Source organism: Apis cerana, linkage group LG15, assembly GCF_029169275.1.
Source record: "Apis cerana isolate GH-2021 linkage group LG15, AcerK_1.0, whole genome shotgun sequence".
In the NCBI taxonomy this organism is placed as follows: domain Eukaryota; kingdom Metazoa; phylum Arthropoda; class Insecta; order Hymenoptera; family Apidae; genus Apis; species Apis cerana.
In genome coordinates, this window is record NC_083866.1 from 1,392,900 (window position 1) to 1,418,835 (window position 25,936).

General features: G+C 27.3%; 1 protein-coding gene and 1 long non-coding RNA gene across 15 annotated transcripts in view; one reads left to right on the forward strand and one right to left on the reverse strand.

The window, feature by feature from the left end:
* LOC108000770 (max dimerization protein 1) overlaps positions 1–25,936 on the reverse strand; it is a 410,762-nt gene that overhangs the window by 119,755 nt on the left and 265,071 nt on the right. The gene's annotated exons all lie outside the window — the stretch shown is intronic.
* LOC133667357 (uncharacterized) lies at positions 10,860–15,340 on the forward strand. The gene is made up of 2 exons (XR_009832775.1): positions 10,860–11,034; positions 14,092–15,340. It is a non-coding gene; the product is annotated as an uncharacterized LOC133667357 (long non-coding RNA).

Sequence of the window (25,936 nt, forward strand, 5' to 3'; positions counted from 1 at the left end):
CAAAAGCAAAATATCAATGATCAAAAGAGAATTCTGGTATTCTTATTAGCTATTGATATATCATAAATGGTAAATTTCTGATTATCCATATTGTCAATAAATATCTAAATAATTATATTTATATATAGAAATTAATTTACTATTATTATTAATTTATTATTATTTTGAAATATAAGATAAAAAACTTTAGACTATAAAAACTTACTATAAATATTATATGTATCTTTTATATATTTACCAATAAAATATTAATTGTAATATACAGTTTTTAAAGAAATTATATTGAATACTTTGTTATTAAAATTTTGAAAATTTGAAAATTTTCATTTTCAATGAAGACTTTTTCTTTACACAAAAATATTATTCATTTACTTAAAATAAATTTCTTAATAAATTTAAAAAAAAAAAGAAAAAAGAAAACATCATTTTAATAACAAAATAGAATCAAACTATTAAAAAAACAAATTTTTTAATGTTGAAAATTTTGAAAAATTTCAATTCCAAGTATCATAATTCACAAAAAACTAAAAACTATCTCACTTTTACATAAAATTTCCCCAATATTCATTCATTTATAATTTCCCATCTAAAAGAAACTGTTTAAGAAACAGAAGAAAGAAAAAAGAAAAAATTCGATACAAAAGCAGAAAATTAACTTTTTAGCAACTGAATATTCAAAGTATAAAATTATCTTTCAATTATTATTCATCCTCATCAAAATAATTTTCAAAAATATTACAATAAAGATAATCGAAATTTTTTTTTCATAACTTTCAATGATTCAAAAACAATTATTTTTAATATCATAAAAATTTGTGCGATTTTAATTCCAGGAGATAATATTATTTACTATCACAAGAGAATCTACGCAAAAATAGTGCCAGTCTGTCTCACACAAATACTCATTCTATCTAATTTTCCTAAAAGAAACTACTCGAAAAAAAAAACGGAAGAGAAAGGAAGAAAAAATCAATCCAAAACGAAAGCGAAAAATCAACCCCCCAACAACTAGGCATCGAAGACACAAAATTATCCAGGAACCGTTATCCATCGCTCGTAAAGCCACGATCATCCATCCATCCGTAGGATTAACCGTCCGGCCATAAATACGAATAAATCACTGGTGGACGCAGCAGCAGCGCCGCCACTGTGAGCGCATTAAAACATTAAATCGAGGAAGAATTCGACGGGTGGAAGATCGTTCCCGGAAATTCAGTAGAGCGCGGGGAGAGAAAAATCCTTCAGCCCCGTTCGTAGAAACTTCAAATATCCAAAGCTCTTCATTCTCTTTCTCTCCTTCTCTTCCATCGTTACGTATCCATCCCCCTTTCACCCATTTCTGTCTCCGAAGGGGTAAAATACTCCAGCAACGGCAAATCCCTGGGGCATTTGCGGTGGCCATTCCGGCCGGACCGAAAACAGGGGTTGGAGCAGGAAGGCTGATAGAGCTGAAGCTATGGAGGAGGAAACCGAGAGCGACGGTGTTGGCCGCGCGAGAGTTGCCCATTCCCATGTTTTTAATCACTTTGCACGCAGCCAATGGCATGGAACGGGCCGGTGGATAGTGTGCAGAGGGGTGCAAGGAGGGTTAGAGGTGGATGGAAAGGCGGAGGATGGTTTCGCGAAATGTTTCCTGCTGTTTTCGACCCCCGCGCCCTCGCCTTGCTTCCCGTACGTTCTTCTATCTCTACTGCCCCTTTCCTCTCGAACTCTGTCTATCCGTGTCTGGATGCTAGAGTTTTTTGTGCTTTTTAATAAAGCCGCCTCGCTCTTTGTGCGGACCGTTTTATTTTCCTTTTTTCTTTTTTTTCTTTTTTCTTTTCCCTTTTTTTTTAGTTTCTCTCCCCTCTCTTCCTCCACTATCTCCTGGTCCGTTTGATCGCGGTTTTCGCGAAATGTTTTAAAGCGATGTTTTCGTATGGTGTTTTTGTGTAAACCGGAATCGTGCTTCGTCGGTATTGTAGCTTTTGCGGGATTTGTTGGTTGTGCTTCTTTTGCGATCGAGATGATAACTTGAACTTCGTGTTATGAATATTTCTTAATTCTCGCCAATTGGTATTGGAGATATTAGATTATCGTGCTACAGTGTGGGAGATAAAATATTTAATTTTAAGATTATTTTTTTTTTCGTCTTATAATTTAGATATTGAACGTTAAGTTATAGCTTTGATATTTATTCCATCGAAAACAATTCGTAATTTTTGTGCAGCTTATATATGTATATATGCCAAATTGATTAACAATATAAACCAAATTCTCAGTTTAATAATATTACATTTTAACCACTGGAATAAAATCCATGACACAGACTACCATTCTTAATGATTTAATTTTAAAATAATTTTAAAAATTATATTTGAAATATTTAATCTAAAAATTAATATGTCAATAGATTTAACTATTATTAACTCTAATAATTGATTATATCCGATTAAATTTATTTATCTCAGAATTCATGTATTGAAAACAATACTCATAGAATATCGCCAATTATGAAATATATATAAAAAAATTAGAAATCTTGAATTCGAAAGAAATAAATTCGAAACAATAAAAATTGATTTCTAAGATCAAATGAGAATAGAATTTTTATTATTTAACTGATATTGCTTTATTATAAATGATAATATTCTATCTATTTAAATTTATCTTCTTAGAACGAAAAAGCAATTCAACAAAGAAAAAAGATAATGAAAGAAATTTCTTTATGTCAATAACATTGTAAAAAATTAACCAAAATACCGGCAGTATTAATGACAAGTAGCATAAATATCTTCTTTTCAATCCCCCCTTTCCCCAATCTTTCCTTTCTCCATTTATCATTCTTTGAATTATCTCACCCAACATTCAACTTATCATCATTCCATAATCTATCCTATCCCATTTCCTCATTCCTTCTCTCAGACTCAGCATCCACACATCTTCAATTGCCATCTTCATTGACTTCCAATTCCCTGCTCATTCCCACAACCCATCCTAACCCTCACTTTTTATCCCAGCACAACCAGTCTTCCCCCACATCTACCCAAGTCCCCTCCCCCCTTCATTTCCACGTCTTCCTCTCAATCAATCACTCTATGCGTCTCCCAGTCACTCTTTTCCTCAGTCTTCCACCTACCCAACATCTTCACCTATCTCTAACGTCGCATCCGCCACTTCTTCCCTTTCAATTTTCTCTCCATCTCTTACGACATCGTCTTTCCGGGTCGTTTTCTAACCTCCATGCTGAAATCCACCGAGCTGGATGCCTCTGACACGCGAGAGGAACGACGATTCCGCGTCGTTCCGCCGTGAAAACGATGCCTCGTGACAACCGTGACCATTACGCGGCGTCATCGACGTCGACGAGAAACTACCATTCTTACCTCAACCCATCCTATCCCCGGTTGGTTCCCGGTTGTTGTTGTTGCTCGTCGAAATATCCCCAGCGTGTTATAGTTGGTGGAACGTGGACCTCGTCAAACGGCGTAAACGGTTCGAGGGAAAAGCAGCCACCAGGGGGTGGAAAGTGTGAAGGGAGGTGAGATGTGATGCGAATTCTGTGGAGTAAGGCGAATACTTCGACTTTCCGGGGAATATCTTCTGAGGACGGGGACGTGGGACACAATTGATACTTCCGGGATATTGTGCAGAGTCTCTGCTAATGGCTGCGCTAGGGTGGGACGTGTCGAAGATCCGTGGCTCGAGGGATGGTATGTAGGAATCGGGGTGTTAGAGCTTTAATTGACTTCGTCGAAGGGTAAAGTCGTTTCTTCGAAGCTTTGTGCACAGGACGAGTTTGGGGAGGGGAGAGAGATGTTGTGATGGATTTTCAAAGAAGCTTTATGAATTGATATTTTACTCTTAAGTGATAGTGGCAAGATACTGATATGGTAAGTTTTGGGAGTATTTTCAAGTGCTTTGGTGGAAAATTTAAATCTGAATTTGTATTGTAATTATGAAGTTCGAGCTTTACGAGTGAAATGCTTATTAGCATTATATATCAACTCACGTTAGTTCTAAAGTATAAATAATAAGAATTAAGTTTTTTGTTAGTCTACTCTTTCGTTAAAAATTTTTAATTCATTTTCTGAACTTCATGGTCGTGATTTATGTAATAATATATAAAACTATTTAAAAATTTTAAAAATCTAAAAATTTCAACTCCCAAATGATTAAAAATTATATAATCATATATTTGTGATTCTTTGATTTTTAAATTTTCATTTATTGATTTATTTTTATTATTAATAACTTAAGTAATTAATAGTATTTAGAATCTTAAAAATATCTTTTATTTTATTCATTATTTATTGTATTTATTTATTTATTTGATTTCATTATAAAAAGATAAAGATATATTTCTTTTTTATAATAAAATAGCTTTTCTGCGTGGCATTTCCATTCCTCAAAACCATCTTTCTTTGCGTCATTTTTTTTAAAATTAATATATTTCTCTTAAAAAACCATCTTTGTGTTAAACAGATATATTTCTTATTTTATTTAAAATAATTCTTTATTCTTTTAATATCAAATTAATGTCTAAGCTTGACTAAAAATTATTCTTCTATTACCATTAAAAAAAAAATTTTAAATCTTATTTATAAGATATATTATATCTTATCTATATAATATTTATTATCATAATATTATCATTAAAATTTTTATATTTTTTTTTGTTTTGCAATTCCTTCTGGAGAAAATTCCACACAAAATTCTAAATTCTAAAGATCAAAACCATTTTCTCAAATATTTTTTTCACCACTGGAAAGAAACCAGAAGACCGCTGAAAATGAAACGACACAACGTAATCCAAACTCTCGCCAAACAACTTCAAAATAAAGGAAGCAAAAAAAAAAAAAGACAAGAGACGCGTTAGTTCGCGTATGAACGCGACAAAGCCGAAAGATCATCCGCGACGAGAGCGCGGGAGAAGAGGGGGCAGGAGTTTAGTCTTTACCGAGGCCGGTGACATTTATACCTGAGCTAATTATCCCACGCCACGAGCGGATCCTTTCTTCTCCGAAACTCGACAATAGCTTCGAGATTGTGAATGCCAGGGACGAGCCGCGTAACGACGCCTCTCCTCTCTTCCTCCCTGCTCCTCCCCTCGTTGTCCCGATACGATGAAACTCAACGCTGCCTCTCGCATTTACCTCGACGTTAGTGTTTTACTGTCCGAACAAAGCCGAGCAGACGACGACGCAGACGAGGAGAACGACGACAGCACGCGCAAAAAGAACGGGGGGAATCGGATATGCCGTAATCGATACACGGGACCACCGAACGCTACGTGGCCGCAAGAGATGCGCACCCCCCCACCCTCTTCCTCCCTCCCCCGTCGATGAATTAGCCGCGCTTTCGTGGAATCGATGGCGCCTCTTAGCCCTCTTTTTTACAGGATTCACGTGTGCGATCCCACGTACGAGAAATACCATTCTTTTGTACAGTGGTTGGTGAATCGGCGCGGGATTCACGTGTTGGACAGTTTCAAGGCGATGATTTTTTAAAACGAACGAGCGATTGTTGAGAATTGAAGTCCGGTTGGTGGATTACAGAGGACAGAGACAAGAAGAAAATAGGAAAACATTAAGTCGTGAAAGTCGTTGAACATATATGAAAAATTTGTAAAAAAAATGTAATATTATATAGAATTATATACTTTGATTTTTTAATTCAATTCTTATAATGCGCAAATGTGCATTTCATTATAATGGTTTATGCGTATAATTTTGTAATATTGTATAAATAAATAATTTGTATAGCTATCGTGTAAATTATTATTTGTTTCTATATTATGTTATTTCGATTAGAAAAAACTCGCCGTTAATAAATACTGACTGAAGATACATGGAATCGCGATTAAAAATTTCACAAGAATAGCTTGATAGTCACTCAGAGATAGGAAAAAATACATCTTTATAGATATTAAATAGACAAATATTATTCATTTCGCAATTTTTTTTATAATTTTAATTTTTAAAAAAATTATAACAATGAAAATAAAAAATCGATACAATTTGATTATATATATATATATATTAAAGAAATACATGTATTACATAACTATATGTATTAAATTAAAGTAAAATAATTTAATAAAAATAAAATAATTATGAAAAAATATTTGTCTATTTAATATCTATAAAAATATATTTTTTTCTATCTCTGAATGACTATCAAATTATTCTTGTGAAATTAAATAAATAATTGTTGTTTTCAATAGACAGAAGATTTAAAGAAATATTTTTTTTTTATAAAATTTTTAATCAATAAAATTTATTATTAATGATATGTTAAATCAAAAATAGAATTCAGTTACGAATGTCTGCAAAAGTAATATAACTATTTTTTCGTGAGAAAGAAAACACATGTAGAATTCATGTTTATATCTCTTTTCTTGGCATGTTTCTGATATACATGTATGGTCACTGTCCATCATATACGATTCAAGAATTATACGGAAGAAATTTGTTTCTGTCTTCAAAATTGATGAAATAGTTTTTTGAAATTTAAAAAAATTTTAAATTTGAAAAATAAGTAACAAGAAGAGTTAATTTTTAAAAGAAATATGAAGCATCGTTTGTTTTAATGGAATTTATGATGATTATAAAAGATTGTGGATTTTTATGCAAATGAATATTTTTCATATTACATATGTTTTGCATATTACACAAAAATATTGTAAATAAATATGTTACATATTTCTATCTTTATGGTTTCATTTGTATAATAGTAAAATGTTATGCGAATAAGTTTAATTCATTAGTTCTACATTCTAAATTCTGAAATTTTCCTCGTTATGAGATAGAAAATTTAAGAGATGGTATGCAAAAATGTCTGCTGAAATATATTTTTCACGTTATAAGCAATTTAATTTTGTACTAGATGAAGTGAGACAGTGATAGAGTGAAATGGCTCTCCATCATACTCTCTCTTCATCTCGTTTCATATGATGCAAAATTTATAGCTTGAAAAATAAACTTGAACGAAAATTTTTGTACATCAACTTTCTTGTTATGTTTTAGTCACTAGAATCTTAAATTTTCTACTTATTTCAATCCTTTAATATTAAAAACTGCAAAATTCTAAATTTTCAAAAAGAGAAATACTTGAAAAAAAAAAATTAAAAATAAATATAGAGTAGAATTCGAACGGAATATTAAGTGAAAATAATATATTAAATAATTCGAGAAATATCATTATTATAATTATACATTTTGAAAATTTATTAATAAATCGTAATTAAAATACACATATTCATATTCTATATGTAATAATATATAAAATTCAGTAATAATATATAATATATAATATATTAGATATAGATAGATAGACGAAGAAAATCAATTTTCAATATTTTTATTTAAAAATGTGATATAAATATCATCTATGAAAATATGTGAGAGAATTTTTCTCTCTTTAATTTTTAAAATTTTTTTAAATAAACAAATCAATTCAACAAAAAATCAAAAAAAACCTTTTGTTATATATTGTAATACAAATTATGATAAATATATATAATATATAATAAATAAAAATTTTATAATAAAATTTTGATAAGAAATATATATCATAGATAATTTGATATACATTTTTAATAATATGTTATATTCTCAATAATTAATTGAATATTTTAATATGTTTTAGCTGTATAAAAATTTGTTTAGTTTTATATATAATATATTGAATATATTTGAGATGTGAACCAATTATTATACATGTAATATAAATCCATTTTTTTTCAATTCAAATGTTTCAAGTTTACATTTTTAATGTTCGATGTTCAGAAATATTGAATCGAAAATCTAGATTGTTCATGTTTTTATGAACGAAGTTACATATAAATCTATTACGCAAATGAATAAAATGTATGACTCAAATATGAAAACAACACTTGTTTAAACATTTACAGAATAAAATTTCGCAAGATATAGAATGAAATTCTTATAAAAATATTTTTTTATTCGAATCGTAGTTCCTTCTATTCCAAAAATACGAAAATTCATGATTATACGACGACGTAAATACAAAGTGTGGGCGCTGGTCGGCCATTAAATGACGCGATTCGGTCGACGTCGCTTTTAAAATTACATTCCCTTATCTTCCTACATACTTTGCCACGCTGTAACTTTCATTCTTCATTACGTGACTGCGAAAGGACGCATGAAAAATTCACGGACCGCGGGCAGAACGTCTGCGGTAGACCAGAGATGGCTGTGGGCCGGAATTAATTCTCTCTGTCGCGCGTGTTCGCCTCTCTTCCAGCTATTGCTGAGTGCTGGACCATCTTTTAACGCGTCGTCAACCGTGGAAACTAAAAGTGTGTGGATCCCTAGACTATAGACCCTATATACCTAGACCCTAAACTTGGAAAGGATCGAGAAAATTCGGACGAAATCGGGTTCCGATCTCGTATCGAGATTCGAGATATTATATCAGACTTCAGATCGACTCGGCAATATTCAGCAACGATCTACGATCAGCTGGAAATTCTTTGACAATTCTTATAATTATATTTCTATCCATACATATTATACAATTTATACAATCAGAAATATATTATAATCAGAAATTTCCTAATTTTAAATATAAATGTAATAAATAATTATTATTAATTTATGAATTTGTTTTTTAATATTGTAATAATTTTTTTATAATATAAATTTCCAAGTATTTAATATTTTTTCTGTTTGTTTTATATTTAATTGTAAATCATATATTCTTAATAAAATTTGAAGGAATTTATAGTATTATTATGATGAATTGTATTTTTCTTTAAATTAAAAAAATTTCTTTTAATCTATTTAACGAACTATATTTATTTATATATCTTTTGATATGACAATATGTGAATTATTCTACACATTTTTCAATAGTATTATGAATTATTATCATTTAATGCTCAATGGATTAAAATATATTTATTGTATATGAGATTAAGAATAATTAATATTATTTTCTTTAGATTTAAAATTTCATTAACTTATTAACGATTCGAAATAATTTTATAATATAATATAATAATTTTAGGTATTAAATTTGTTTTAAAATTCTATTTCTCTTTATGAAAATTAATAGGCTTAATTAATGTCAATGAATATCATGTTATATTCATTTCATATCTATTCAGTCCAAAATTATTCTGCATCCGATAACTTATACATAAACAAGAGTATAATTATAAAATATATGCTATATGTAATAATACATATAATTATTTCTTATTTTTCAAGCACTTTCCGTAATCTGAGAAAAAAATATTTTAATTTTTAAAATAAAAATTAATCAATTTTCAATTATATATATATTAAGAAAATATTAAGAATATTAAAAATATCCAAAAAAAAAAAGAAAAAGATTTTTTTTAACAAAATTGCACAGGAAGCAGTTATTTGTCAAATCAAAAATCTGTCGTTCCTTCGATATCGAATAACATGATCGATACATGGTATCCCATTACGAGATATAAATCTGCGATTAGAGTTCAATTTACATCAGCTTGTAATGGATTGTCCATAATGACAGACTCCCATGCTGGAAAATCGGACCCTATAAGGCTGCTTATTTCGAGACGATTTCCTCGGAAGACCTTAATGCCTCGAAGCTGCTGGCCAGACCGATTAGGTGAATTACTAAACACGATAAGAACCGTCCGGATAAGGTTTCTATCCCGAGGCGTTGATAATAGTTTCTGTCGTCTAATCACCAAATTATTATATATTATATTACTTTCTTGTCGTTGATGCTGATTATATATTTTATCTTACATATAATTATATCATTTTTATTGATTCGTTAATAAAAAAGGAAACGAAATATCAGAAATATCAAAATTAAATGTTTCTGGAAAGTTTCACTTCTGTGTCATTTATCAGGAAATAAATTATTAACGAATGATTATTCATACTTATATATCATAAAAATTATATTATTATTAATAGTAAAAAACTTTTTAAATAAAAATTTATAAAATATCATAAATATTGTAAGAATTTCAATAATTAAATTAGATTATCTTTTATTTAAAAATAATATATTAAAAATGAATAAAAAAGACAAATAATTAGTTGAAATAAAAAAATGTTTACAAATAAATTTTAAAAGCTTAAGTAAGAAATAAGAATTTTAAAATTACTTTCGAATAAAATTTCGAATAAAGTTAAAAAAAGTGTGAAAAGTAATTTATATCTAAACGAGAAGAAAATAGCTTTTCAGAATAAAAGTTCGATTTTTTCGATCTTTTTATTTTTCACTTTTTTTTTTAGTAAAATCTAATAATAAATATATATGAAATAATTTTTTAAATACATTGTCATTCAAATAATAGATATTATTTGAAATGAAATAAACAAAATGAAATAAAAATTTCGGAATTTGTTCCCTTTTAGGATTGAATTCACCGAACACATAACCTCTAAAAATTCTCCAAATTCTGTCCTATCGTCTGTAATTTTAAATCTAATAACTCGACAATATTTTCCCAATTACACAAAATTCCTTACTCCGCACGAAACCTCAGAGAGGCGTAAGAACGCGCGAACAGGGTGAAGAGAATTATCCCTGTCGAAGTGGAAAAGATTAACTTCTCGTAACTAACGTTTCAGTCTCCTTCGACGAACCGATACGCGAGACCAAAGTGATTATGCATCAAAGCGAACCTCTTGAGGTCCGGGGGATATCGAATCGATATATACGGAACTCCCTTACCCCTCGAGCAACCCCTCCACCCACACCAACCACGACCAAGCTCCCCCTGTTCCTGTGAAACGCTACGTGCCTGCCTTTGCTCTCCCCTACCTCGCTAATCTCATGATTGCACTGATTAACCCCACCTCCCCTCAGCCGAGTCTCTGGCCCATCTGATCCCTCAATCGCCCAGACTCGATCATGATCCATCTAGTGAGAATCGACCTGGCACCGGAACGATCCGAGGAGAGACAACGAACGGCTGGGAACGAACGAGGAAACGCGTCTCGAATTGGCCTCCAGACGTGGGAGCGGAATGTGTGGTTATGAGGGTGTAGCGGAATTGGCTAGGGAGATTTTGCGTAGGTTGGTATTACGCTTTGGGACATTTCGCTTAGTTGTTGTTGTTGTTGTTGTTGTTGTTAATGGTGATGGTGATGAATGTTGATGTTTGATTTCGCTTTGAAATTTAGAAATATAATTCGAATATTTCAATTTGATTTAAATCATTGAACTTGAGATTAATTAAAATTGCATTTTATATTGTTATTGTTATTGATAAATTTATGTCTAAATCTCTAATTTAGAAATTTAAATTTAACAATGGAGATTGGATTTTGAAAAGTATTGCATTCATTAATATTGTATTGATTAGATGTTTTGTTTATTTAATGTTGTTATAATTGTTATTAATATTATGTTTTAAAATATTTTACTTAATTGTCGTCGTTCAATTTAGAAATGTAATTTGAAGATTTTGGTTTAAGAATTTTGAAGATTGAATTTTGAAAGATTTGGAATTGATTAAAATTACATTTTATGTTTAATTGTTATTGTTATTATTGACAAGTTAATATCTGAATTTAAAAATTTAGAAGTTTGAGAATTGAATTTTACATTCATTAATACTGTCATTCATTAATAATTGTGAAATGTTTGGTTTATTTTTATTAGTATTGTTATTAGTATTATGCTTTGAAAGATTTTGTTTAATTATGTAATTTAATTTGCTGTTGACATATGAATTTACTTTGAAATTTAAAAATATAATTTGAAAATTTCAATTTGAAGATTGAAAGATTTAGGATTAGGATTTAGAATGCATTTTATATTTAATTATTGTTATTCTTACAAATTGGCAAAATGATAAATTCATACCTGAATATAATTTAAAAATTTAAATTTATGAGTTTTTGAATTTGATTGCAAAAAAAAAAATACAACTATTAATACTTTTATTTATATTTTTATAATAATTTTTAATTTTAATGCATTGTTTAATATTCTGTATAACATTCTGAGAGATTTGATGTTTATTATTCCTTATTATTGATAATAAGAATTAAAAATATAAGATAATATAAGAATTGGATTCTGAAATATAATTGACAATATATTGATTGATACTTTAGATTGATACACTTTTAATATTGTTACAATTTAAATATGATAAATTTATATTAAAAAATTATATAAAGTTTACATTTTGAAAGAAAATTTTATTGATACTGTATTCTAATTTGTTCAATTCTATTGTTATTCTATCGTTCTATACATGTTATTCTAAATTGATATATTATAGTCTGTAAAAATTTAAATATGAAAATTTGAAATTTTCAACTTCAAATGCAGTAAAGTAGAAAAACGAATTTCTGTATCGATTAATATTACGTTTTGAAAAAAGATTTTAAATTTATTTAACTTCTTGTTGATGTTAATGGCGTTATTTGGTGTAATGGTGAAAGTTTAGACATAAAGCTGATAAGATATGGTTTTCTAGGAAGTAGTGAGAATTAGGTAATTTTAGAATTAGGTGAAAGGGCATTTGTTATTGTTAATGGTGATTGAGGTAATTCTAGGGATGAGGCTGTTCGGCGTAACGGTGGAAGTTCAGATGCAGAAGTGATGGAATATGGTGTTGTAGGGAATGTAATGAGAAACTAGGGAATTTTGGAGTTGGAAAACGATTATTTGTTCTGGCCGGTTAAAGTAGCTTTTGCGAATGGAATTGTTGTGTTGGAAACGCAATTATAGAAGTTTTGATGCACAAGTGATAAGATATGGTGTCCTGCATAATGAGAAACTAGGGAATTTTCGAATAAAGGATTATTTGGTATTATTATTGACAAATAAAGCGGCTTTTAGAGATAGATTTGTCTCGTTAATGCTGAAACTTTTACATTTAAAAAGTTCCAGATTCTAAAATATGAGAGAAAGTTAGAAAATTTTGATCAATAATAATTTTAAATATTATTATTGCTACTATTTTTCAACTTCATATTAAGGATTATTTATATTGAACTTTTTTCTAAAATTCAAATGATTTCTTGAATAGTTGTTGAATTTAGTATAATTTATATAATTTCTTATATCGGTTATTTCTTGTATTTAATAAATTATAAATTTGTATCAATTCTAAAAATTAAATTTCTCTATCAATAATTTTAATATTTGTTTTTAATGTTTGTTTTTAATCTTTTGCTTTAATTTGGTGATGAATGAAACTAAAATTAGTGCCGTTCAATATCGAATCGTAAATTGACACGCAGGAATGAAAAACTTATTAAGGTCATATACGAACAATTTCTGCGTCAATCTAGCGTCAACCATGCAACGCAATATCCCCAACCGAAATCTCATCGTGCATACATTTTCTACTCGTCAGTCAAACAAGATTAAATTGATGAACATGTAGATTACTGCAGTTCGTGCGATACAACGAACGCACAAAATGGCAGAGTAATATATTACCTGAAACTTGGCATCACTGACTATTCCCTCATATTATACTATAAATTTTGAAAATATAAAATACTACTATTGGTTAGAATAGCAAAGAACAACAATTAAAAATAGATAAAACTTTTTACGTAATAAACGCAACAAAATTAATCAAATAATGATAGTAATAATTAAAGAACAAAAATAAAATTTTTAATTATTGAATATATATATACTTAAATATTTAATATTTTAAGAATGTTAAATTTTATTATTTTTGTTAATAACTTTCAGTTTTTATTTATTTAATTATTTAATATAAATAACTTTTAAGATTTTAAATAACGTTTAATCAAAATACATATATAATTTATAATTAATTAAATATAAATCTGTATTATTAATATACATTCACTATAAATTTTTTTTTTAAGTTTCCTTGACTTCTGGTTCAAATATTATTGACTACATTTTCATTAAAAAAATAAAAAAAATAAAAAATAAAATATTTAATATATCTATCTTAAAAAAACAGATATTAATACTAATTTATAATTTAAAAATTTATATAAAATACATATGAATTTACGTTTAATTAAATATAAATTTATAAATCTATAATATTTACAATATTACTATAAATCTTTTGAAATTGTCTCGACAATTGTTATTCTTAAATAATTAATGCAACTAAATTTACAGTAAAGACGTAAATCCATCCCATTCAGCATATCAAAACAACGATCCACGCAAAATACGGGAAAAGACGTCAAGTAAAAACGTCAACAGAGGAAACAAGGCGACGTGACAAATGGATGATCAATAACAGGCAAATTACGTGTACGGATCATTGTTGACCGAATGAAGCACCGCGTGACAACGAGAGCAACGCGGACGATAATCGATGAGCGGCGTTGCATTCACCTTGCAGAATGGAAAGCCTTCGAATCGGGGACGCGATAAATCACCGATGTCTAGCTGTCTTAAAGCATCGTTCTTAGGTAAAGTATCGTATCCTATGTGTCTTGAGGATGGAGTTGGACGTTACGTCTATAGTTACATACCTTGATTCTTTGAGAATTTTCGATATATTGATAATTTCGTTCAGAACTTTCATTTTACTTTTTGTGGAATTGTTTTTGACGCATGTTTCGTTATATAGATATATCCGTTATAATGCTAAAACGTATCAATATTTTTAATGTTCTATAATAAAATTTGTCTTTTCATTTAAAAAGAAATATTAGAAATAAAATTGGAATGAAATAAATTGAAATGAATTATAATTATTATAAATTATTATAAATAAAATCTTTGATTAGAGGAATCAAAATTTATATATCGGTATTTTTAACTTTTTATAATACGATTTTATCTAAGAAAAAATATTATAATCTTGGAACAAATTGAAATGAAAAATATAAATTATAACTTATTATAAATAAATTCTTTGATTATAAAGGAATGATAGAACAATCAGTATTTTTTAATGGAAATTTTTTAAACGTTAAATTTTAATGGAAAAATTAAATAAAACTAAAAATTCAAGATATATATATATGTATACGATTTTAAAATATTGTGGCGTTATGGAAAATTGAAAAATTTTGAATATTTTTATGCATATATTTTTTATATTCTCGATTGGACGACTTTAATATAAAAATAAAAATTGTTTTATATTTAATTTATAATCAATCAAAATCGCATATTCAACTTAAATGTTTATAAGATTTTAATATGTTTATAAGATTTCCATTTGACATCAATATGTATAAAAGTATATATATAAATATATGTATTAATATTATAAAACTTTTTTACATAAAAATCTTCAAGGTAATTATAGAAAATTTAAAGTGAGACTTTAATTTCATGAAAATTAAAAAAAAAAAACAATAAACAATATAAATTTTGTATAAAAAATAAAATAATTGATAAAAAAAATAAATATTTTTATTACAAATTTCAAGCAATACCCATTCATTTATAAAATTAATAAATTTTCCTATAAAAATATATCTTCACTTGCAAAAAATAAATATAGCAAAATAATAAGTATAATAATAAAAAAATATTAATTATTAAAATAAATAAATTTTAAATCAATGCATTTTTTCCAACTGATTGACCAAATATGGTCATCGCTGGCAGTGTTCAAATATATTCTCCTTACATATTGTTATGGAGGTGAAAGTGGAGGCAACCGAATGGCACGCAAATTCAAGAGCAAGAATCCCATGGAACTTGAAGTCTCAGAAAGGGGTTAGTTGAATAAAGGAAATGAATAAAACTGATCACGTAGAATGAAAGAATGAATAGAAGGGTTGAAAAATAGAAGAATGTCTCACGAAAAAATATGTTTGTGGAAAAATAGACTCGCCAATCGCTTGCCATATTTTTTCGTATTATTTTTTTTATTTTTATTATGAAAAATCGACAATTATCACGTATGGATTTATCTATGAAAAATTATATTTTACTTTTATTTATTATTATTCGATTTTTAATGATTATAATTGTATTTGAATTTTTATAAAAGATATATTATTTATATTATTATATTTTATTTATTTATTTTAAGTTTTATATCATATCTTACTTCGTTCTTTTTTATTACAAGATGTTTATTAAAAGATTCTGACATTTAATAAATTATTGTATATATATTTCTTAGAAAAATACTGATTGTACGTATATTAAATTTAATTTTTATATTAATGTTTATATTATAAATAGTTATATTAATAATAATTCTTAATAATTAATAGCATATGTATTTTATAAAAGTTTATATTTTATTCATTTATTACATGTTTCTCATTTTATATTTTTCTTTTTTTTTTATTGGAAAAAATACATTGTATATTTGTATATTTTGTACATTACATTTTATGAAAGAAGTATTTATTACACGTATAGTAAATTGTATATTTTATTTATTGCTTCACATTTTGTTTTGTTTTGTTCTTTTTTTTATTAGATGAAAAAAATTATTTATCGACATTTTTGTCATTTACTTTCGGTTTTTGTTTAATGAAAACTGGGACGCTGGAACAATGGAGAATTGTTAACGCTCGTTGAACGTTAATGTTGCAATGTTGTGAATTGTTAAAGGTGTGTATAACAATGTTGTATTTGCAATAGTTTCAACTGTGTAAAAGTTTCGATTGTTCTCGTGGATATTGGATAACAGATGATGTATTGTTACATATAATATTTGAAACAGATAGTCACTATACATTTTATTTTTCGAACATTTCATATGAGAGAAAATGATGATTTAAACGAAATGTTTTAAAAAGGTAATTGTATTTCTTCCAAATGTTATTTGACACCGCTTTTTCGTATATCAATATAAAACCTCTTTTATATTATATTGTTACTTTATATTATTCCGAGTCATATTTCCATTTATTTCTTTTTCAAATAAAATAACGAATAATTTCAACTTTGCATACCATATGTTATATAATACTGCAATTTATAATTTAAATAGTAGTTGCTCGCGGAATTATTTTCAAAAAAATGTATAGAATCACGAGTCATTTGCAAAAATTAATTAAAAAAATATCTATTAAATATCTAGAATCTATTAAAATGAAAAATCAAATACAATAGAATGTCGTTTATCTGAAAGTCAATTATTATTTGAATTCTGATTATTCAATAACCAAATTATCAGATAAATATTAGAAATGTTTATGTATTTTTGAATAATCTTAAAAATTATTAATTTATTTTTTCTGATACATTTATTTTTCATCTAATAAATTTTTTAATTTCCAATTATTTCGTGAATTTTCTTAATCAATTATCCGAAAAATTAGTTTATCTCCCAATTAATTTAGATAATCTATATTCGCAGATAAACGATATTGAAATAATTCCAATAAAAATATTTTTCTTATTCGAATAGTATAATTACAGTTAATCATAAGTTTCTTTATAATTTCGTGAAATCAATATTGTTCAATCAAATTTTTATTATTTTTTCATGTTTCATGTATACAATTTCCTCTAAAAATACTTTTTACAACAGAATAATAGAATTAAAATACTTGAATATATTTTAAGGTTTAAAATTTTGCTTTAACTCGTAAGAAATTATATTTAAAAAAAAAACGAAAGTAATATTAAAATTGTTTTCAATTTCAAACTTTTCGAAATGACATTTCATTAATAAAAAAATTGTTTCGTTATACTCTATGTATTTATAATGTTTCGTATAAAACAGAATCATCATTGATAATACAACTTATTGATTGAATTTGCATAAAGTATATGAAAATTTCTATGATTGAGCGTATATCAAACTAACTATAACAACATTTAATGATATTTATTTACTTATCATTTACATTATTTTCAAATATTTTATATAAATAATTTTCAATCTAAATATACAGATCACTTAATGCCCGCAGATCCGTATACATCTTTAATCCTCAAAATGGTTAACCCACAATTTTCCGATATCGATTTAATCAACGATACAATCTCCCAAACCCGGCACTCCGGCATTTCAAATTCTCAGCCAAACTGGAATCATCCTCCCCGTTTCGTTGCATCGAAACGGTGTGAAAAGTCTCTCGAAGAAACAGAAAGGGGTGGATCCCGCAAGGAAAGGATGCGAGGGGAAGGAAAGGGAGGAGAGCGAGAGAGATGCCGTTCGCTCGTTATCGATGCGTCCCCCGACCGTTTTGCATGTTGACGAATCCACGGGTCTGGATCGAATCCAGTGTAAACTCCGCTCTCGATCCGGATTGAATGTCAATTCGATCAGCGTGCAATTCTGTCGAGGACTCGACAGGGTTTTGTGCCGGCCGAGTTGATCAGATTGTCGAATGGACGTCGAAGGTAGCAAATGGAGAGGGGGATATATTCTTTCTCGAATCGTTCCACGGTGTTTTTCCCGCCGTGATTAAAGGTCGACGTGCGTAGAAACGTGGATCGATCGATCGATTCTAATTTTGCGATTCTAATTTTTCATTTGGCCAACGTTCCTTGTCCGATGAAAATGAATGCGCAAGGGATGTTCGAGAGTTGACAGGGTTGCGCATTGAAGGGCTGCGTTGAAGGTGATGGGATTGTGCAAAGTGTCATTGTACGGATATTGATTAATTTTTTTATCATTGTCGATCGTCGACCGATCGAATCTAATTTTGCGATTCTAATTTTTCATTTGACCAACGTTGCCTGCCCGATGGAAATGAATGTGCAGAGGGAATTGACAGAATTGTAGAGGTAACGGGATTGTGCAATGTATCGTTGTATGAATATTGATTAATTTTTTTATAAATTGATCGATAAAAGTTGATCGATTGATTCTAATTTTTCATTTGGCCAACGTTTCTCGTTCGATGGAAATGAATGTACAAATAATCTTCGAGAATGGGATAAATGGGATGGAATAATTATTTCTTAATTTAAAATGACAATGTATGAGTATTGATTAATTTTTTTATAATCGAAATTTGAAATTATTCTTTTTTCTTTCTAACATATGGTCAATCTTTCTATCTTAAGCAGAAATGGTACAGAAAAATGTATAACAATATAAGAATAATATAAAGAGATGTTGGTGTAATTAAATTTATATGTATTAACTTCAATCATTTTGTATACGTAGAAAAATATTTATGGTATATAATATATATAGTAATCGAAATAATATTGCTTATAATATTATTTAATTTATTTAATTATTAAAATTACAATATTAATTTATTTTATTTTGCATATTTTTAATAAAATTTTCGAATAACTTGTGATTCTATTTATATAATATATTGAATTCAATATTTATTTATATAATTTATTTAGATTATTTAAAGATAATTTTGACATCATTTAATTATGTAAACTGTTTACATTATTAATTCAAATGACATAAAATATAAGAGAAGTTTTATACATGACACATAAAAAAATATTAAATAAAACTGTTAATTAAAATAAATGATTATTTTTAAAAAATTTTTTAAAACATGTAAACCTTTTCATTTTCATTGACATTATGTTTTAATTTCATTTTTAATTGATAAATCAGATGATATAAAAAATTCTTTAAGAATACTGCAACAAATTAAAAAATATATATAATTTTTCTATTTTATAAAAATTATTTTTCCAATTTGATAAAAGATAAAAAAAATATAACAAAATTAAAACTTTAAAAACAATATTCATATATAAAAGCATGAGATATTATACTATTATATATTCAAATATAATATTTCACATATTTTAAAAAATATATACATATTTCTAAATTTTGTCACTGCTTGAATAAAACAACACGATATAATATTCTATCCATACAATATACTACCATAACAATGAAACCCTTTCATCCAACATCATTGAAAAGCCACAAAAAACCTTCGGTTCCCAAAATCAAGCAGACGATTCGACTGAAACCGAAAGACCAGCTGAAAGGAACCCTCCACTTTGTTCATCTTACCTCAAACGTCCCCTTACCTCGAGAAATTAGGAAAACCATTCGGTGGAAGTAGAAACAATCGATGGTAGTCGATTAAAGTAGAGGGAGGTGGATGGAATATCGGCTCGATTACGTGGCAATTCTCATGGGAGACGTAGACGTTTACGGTTTCTGAGATGCATGACCAGAAGGAGAAAATAAGGGAGAATCCTTGTGAAAATTTCTACCAGTTTTCTTTTCTTCTTTTGTTTTCCGAGGATTATTTCTTGAGAATAATATACAAAAGTTTATAATTTGTTTCATATATATATATATATATATATGTATATATATATATATATATATATATATATATGTATATATAATATAAAGAATTAATATCTCAAATAGTTGAAGAATTTTGAAAAATATTTTAGATACATACTATTTTTTTTGATTAAAATTTTATATATAATTTTTTATTATATGTTATATCAATATTGTCAACTATGTCAGATATAATACATATTATTTTTTGAATTATTAAAATAATTAAAATAAAACATTTTATGAAAATAATAAAATATTTGAAATTATTTATTACTTTAAATCAATTGTTCTTGATTAATTTGAAAATAGTTGAAACAACGATCTGTTTTAGATGTATCATTCTATATATTTTATAATTTTCAATTTTATAAAATATATATATAGTTTAGTTAAATAAAAATATAAATTATGATGAAATATTATTTTATTTGTAAAAAATTAAGAAAATTATAATTATTTGATTGCAATTTCCCATAATTAATTTTAAAATTTAAAATTTTTCTAAATAATTAAAATTTCAATTTCATAGAATGAGAAATAAAAATAATATATCTCTGAGATTTCAATATAGAATCTCTCTATTTTATAGTTACAAAAAGTTACAATAATTAAAATTTTCAATTTCAGAATAAGAAACAAAAGTATTACGTTTTCAAGATTTTAACACAATTTTTTTTTTTTTATAGTCAAAAAAACATCAAAGTCACGATAATTGAAATTTTCAATTTTATAGAATTAAAAACAAGAATAATATCTTTTTTATTTCAATTTCCCATTTTATAGTTATTTTAAAATTCAAAATTTTTCTAAATAATTAAAATTTCAATTTCATAGAATGAGAAATAAAAATAATATATCTCTGAGATTTCAATATAGAATCTCTCCACTTTATAGTTAGAAAAAGTTACAATAATTAAAATTTTCAATTTCAGAATAAGAAACAAAAGTATTACGTTTTCAAGATTTTAACACAATTTTTTTCTTTTTTATAGTCAAAAAAACATCAAAGTCACTTTAATTGAAATTTTCAATTTTACAGAATTAAAAACAAGAATAACATCTTTTTTATTTCAATTTCTCATTTCATAGTCAAAAGAACAGATCAAGGACCCAATAAATTTTAAGTTTCATTAGATTACGAACAAAGTTAATACATTTTCAACATTTGAACACTATCTCAACAGAATCTCTTCATTTCATAGTTAAAGAAACATCAAGTGGCGATAAACTCTTCAATTTCATTGGATTAAAAACAACATGGATTAAAAATATGTCTTATTCACGATTTGAACGCGATGCCAACAGACTTCTCACTTATAGTCAAAGCAACATCAAAGTCATGATATAACCTTCAATTTCATTGGAACGAAAATAATATGTTTTCACGATTTGAACACAATCCCAACAAAACCTTCTTATTTCATAGTCAAAAGAGCATCGCGATAATTCAAGTTCTTCAATTTCATTGGATTAGAAACAAAACTAATATATATTATCAAGATTTGAACACCATTCCAACAGAATCTCTTGGTGTTATAGTCAGTGAAATATCAAGGTCACAAGAGAAGAAGATCTGGCAAACTTCCTAAATTGCCAGAGATATCGACGGTCTCGGATTTAATCTCTAAGTCTAAGATCTTATCGCGACAACCAATGAGCCAATGCCTCGCGTGTTATCAAACCATTTTCATAGGGAAATCAAATGATAGCGGAGTATCGTTATGCCGCGGTCAAATTGGTTGCTCGCACAGCTAATTGCAAGTAGCCGGGCAACAATGAGGCAACGTGACGGCCGCATGGCATTACGTCAATGGCCAATGGCTCTTAATTATGACCCGCGACCACTTCCATTTGATCTGCACTCTCGAGCAAATTGCGAACGGCTTTACCCCTCTCGGTTATACCCCTCCTCTCTTGCCACCTCCCCCTCTTTGGTCTTCCTGTTTCTCTACATCTATTCTCCTCTGTCTTGATTGCTGATTGTTCCTCTTAATTTTAGCCTTTTTAAATGCTTATAGACCGTAAGATTTTTCGATTAATATCCTTTTTATAGCCAGTGATCGATGTTTATAATTAAACTTTGATGATGGTGAGTAAATCGATATTTTTCTTTCAGTATTTTCTTTTGAGCATTAACTTGTTTGCAATCGACGATGTGATGGCATGTAAAACAAGCTATTTTCAATGATGACACATATATGACACATATTTGAAATAAAATTAATCATTTTAGTAATATAATTTATAATTCTATTTTCAGATAATTTGAGTTGAACTAGGAAAAAGTGATTAAAAATTAAATATTATTTCAAATTTAAATTATTAATAAATTTATATCAATTAATATTTATATTAATAAATTTTTACGCTTAATGTGAAATTTTTGTTATTTTCATATTACAATGAATGTAATTTCAATCTTGGAGCTAAATAATAAAAAGATTTAAAAAGAAATTAAATTTCATTACAATTTATAATATTGAATATAATGGACAATATACTCAAAGTAATTAGATTTATAAAGTAATTTTTATTATTAACCATTAAAATTTTCTGATTCCAGAAACAATTATATTATTATTCCCATATAGAATGTAACAATATAATTATTAATTAAAATAAATAACTTCCAAAGGTCATCAATTAAAACTGTAATCTTGTTGTGAGTCGATTAGGATTGGAAACCTCTGATGTAACAAATATTGCACGGCGATAGAAGATCGATATCTTGCAGGTATCTCTCACTCGATAACAGATTACCAGATTCACCACCCTTAATCCAAGTGGCCTCGAGCGATCGTGCGCCACTGGATTGTTAACGTTTTCCTCATTGGATTCTCGTGTTAACCATACCACCGGTTCGTTCACGAAAGCTTACCTCCAGGTCATCTGATTCGTTCACGCTTGTCTATCCTTTATTTCCCCGTATGTACACTCTTTCCTTCAATCCTGCGTGAAATTTCGGCTTATCCATTTAAATCTAACCCTCGTAACGCAGCTTCCATTCTGACAATTCTAGATCGAATGTATCCTAAGAGTTTCTTTCAATCTTTATGTTATATCGAGAATTTATCGTTCAACGTGTATTTTTAATTTTATTAATACAATTTTTAAAGATAATATATCTTTCATTTTTAATTCAATTTATGATATTAATAATTGGATTAAAATTCTAATTGGGATGTAAATTTGTAGGGATTTGTAAATTTGGATTTAAAGAAAATTATCTTTTGACAAAAATTCTCGATACAGAGTTTAGTTTTTCAGTAATATTTTTAATAATAAAATTTTAATTCTTAAAGTTCAAAATTTAGGATAATTTAGATTTTCTAATCTAGATATTTAAATAGAACTTTGCAACAATTTTTTTTTCATAAAATTTCTTTTTTTTTCTTGTTTTTATCTGTATTTGTAAAATTGTTTAATATTAATTTTAATGTAATTTTAAATATTTATTAGATAAAAAACAAAACAACACATAAATAATGGAGAATTCTCTTAGATTTTATGTAAACATTCAAAACTTGATACTTTAAAAGTCAAGCTATATTTGATATATAAACTGATAACAGATTCAAAAATTTTTGGAAAAAAATTTTAATTGAAGAATGCACAAAATAATCTAGATCACATGGAATATTTCAGATATTTTATTATCTGGATTTCGGCATTGTTTCAACAAACAAAAAAACACAATTAAATATACAGAGTCCAAATAGGTCAAACTATAACTTTGAAACAGTAAAGAGAGTAGAAAAAAATTTCATTAAGCGAAATGAAATAGTTTCAAAATGGTTTATCGTGTTTTATCTATATAACTACTTCTACACAATTCAGGTAATCGATCTATGTAAAATAAAATATACATGTTCTGATGATTTCCATTTTTGTATTTCATTTATATTTCATTTTGATATAACTTTTTCATGATATAATATTGCAATCTCGATATATCTTTCTGTACATTAATTACTAATGCAGTATGTAAGCGATAAGTTTTAATATTTATATCACATGATATTACACATAGTCAGGATATTATATATATAAATATAGATGTAAATATAATAGATTAAAAACCATCTACTGTGTAAATCAGGAATTGGCGAAATGTCGTTAATTATTTAATATCATTTATTTATTTATTAGATTGTAAATAAATATTTTTAATAAATGGTATAATTGTTAATTTCTATCACATATTTTCTAGACAATAAAACTTATTCTCAATAATTGGCACATCACGTGCAAACAAAACAAAAATTGAATGATCATTAATGGTCGTAATCATTATAATCAAATTTATAAACCAAAAATTAAAAAATATTAATTTTTTAATAAATACAAAAATCAATTGTGAAATATTTAAATATTAGCAAATAATGAAATTCGAAGTATATCAAACATATTGATGATAACATTTGAATACAATATAATATAATAAGAATATAAAAGGAAAATCAGAAAAATTATAAAGAAAAACTTGAAAAAAATCTCTATGATTGTATTAAATATAATAAACATATTAACCTAATTTAACTTAACCTCTAATTTAACAAAACATCACGAAAAATTATTCATCAAAATCTCCACTTATCAATTCCCAAAAGATCAATCTCAAATATCCATAAAATATTTCTAACCAAAATAAAAACAAAAGAAATAAAAAAATAAAGAAAATAAAATCTAATTGTCGTCATATTTCTATTTTATTAAAAATCTACCCGCAATTTTTCTTTGAGCCATCCATAAGACCGCCTTCTGGCAAGGAAAGCCAACGTTTAAAGAGAAAGAGGGAAAGAGGGAGAAAGACAGAAGAAAACAATTCAGCCCCTAATTGCGTAAATCGACGTGAGAGAAACGGCACTCAAGGAAAAAGGCGTCGCGGTGTCGGCGGAGGGGGTGGTTTCGGGGGGAATGATGGTTCATTTTTGCCGGGCTTCAATCCTTTCAGAGGCTTCGTCGCCGAAAACAAGCAGCGATATATCACCGTAACGCGATTAACCCTCAAATTTTGCCCCTTAAAGGGATTAGAACAGCCACCACCACGGGCTGGCTTCCACTCCACGTGTCCCCCGCGTTTTCGGGAGGATAACGATACTATATCCTCTTTGAGCGACTAACTTTTGCATATTGCCAAAACGGAACGACGAGTCGGCCATTAAACGGCCGTTTACAAGGAACTTTACCTCTCGTGGTGTCTATCCTCCCGCGAGATCGTCAACAATCCCTTGAAAATGAGATGGAGATTCTTTGAAAGTAGGTATGATAAGCGTGATAAGAAGATAGAATTTTTTATGTGATTTTGGGGATATGAGAAACGGTTATGTATATGATGGTATTGTAGTTAATTTGTAAGATATATAAATTATATTTATAGCATATGCAGAAAGAGATTGGACGTTTTTTATGAATAAAAATAGAAATGTTTGAAAATTTAAAATTGTGAATAAAAATTTGAAGGATTTTTTCTTAAATATTTTAATTTGGACACTTGAATTTTTTAAAATAAATTAAAAAAAATGAATTGAAAAAATTTTTATTATAGCAATTTATGACATTTCTCTCAAATTTTCTTAAAATTTTTCTTGAAATTTTAATTTGGAAAAGATTTTAATCTGAGACTTGAATTTGGAATCGAAACTTGAAAATATGGAATTAAGAATTTTTTTTTATAAGTTTTTTATGAAAATAAATTTAATTTTGAAATTTTTAATTTAAGAATATGAATTTGAAAATAAATCTAAAAATATCAATTCAATAGATTTTTTTGAAAATATTAATTTTTAGATA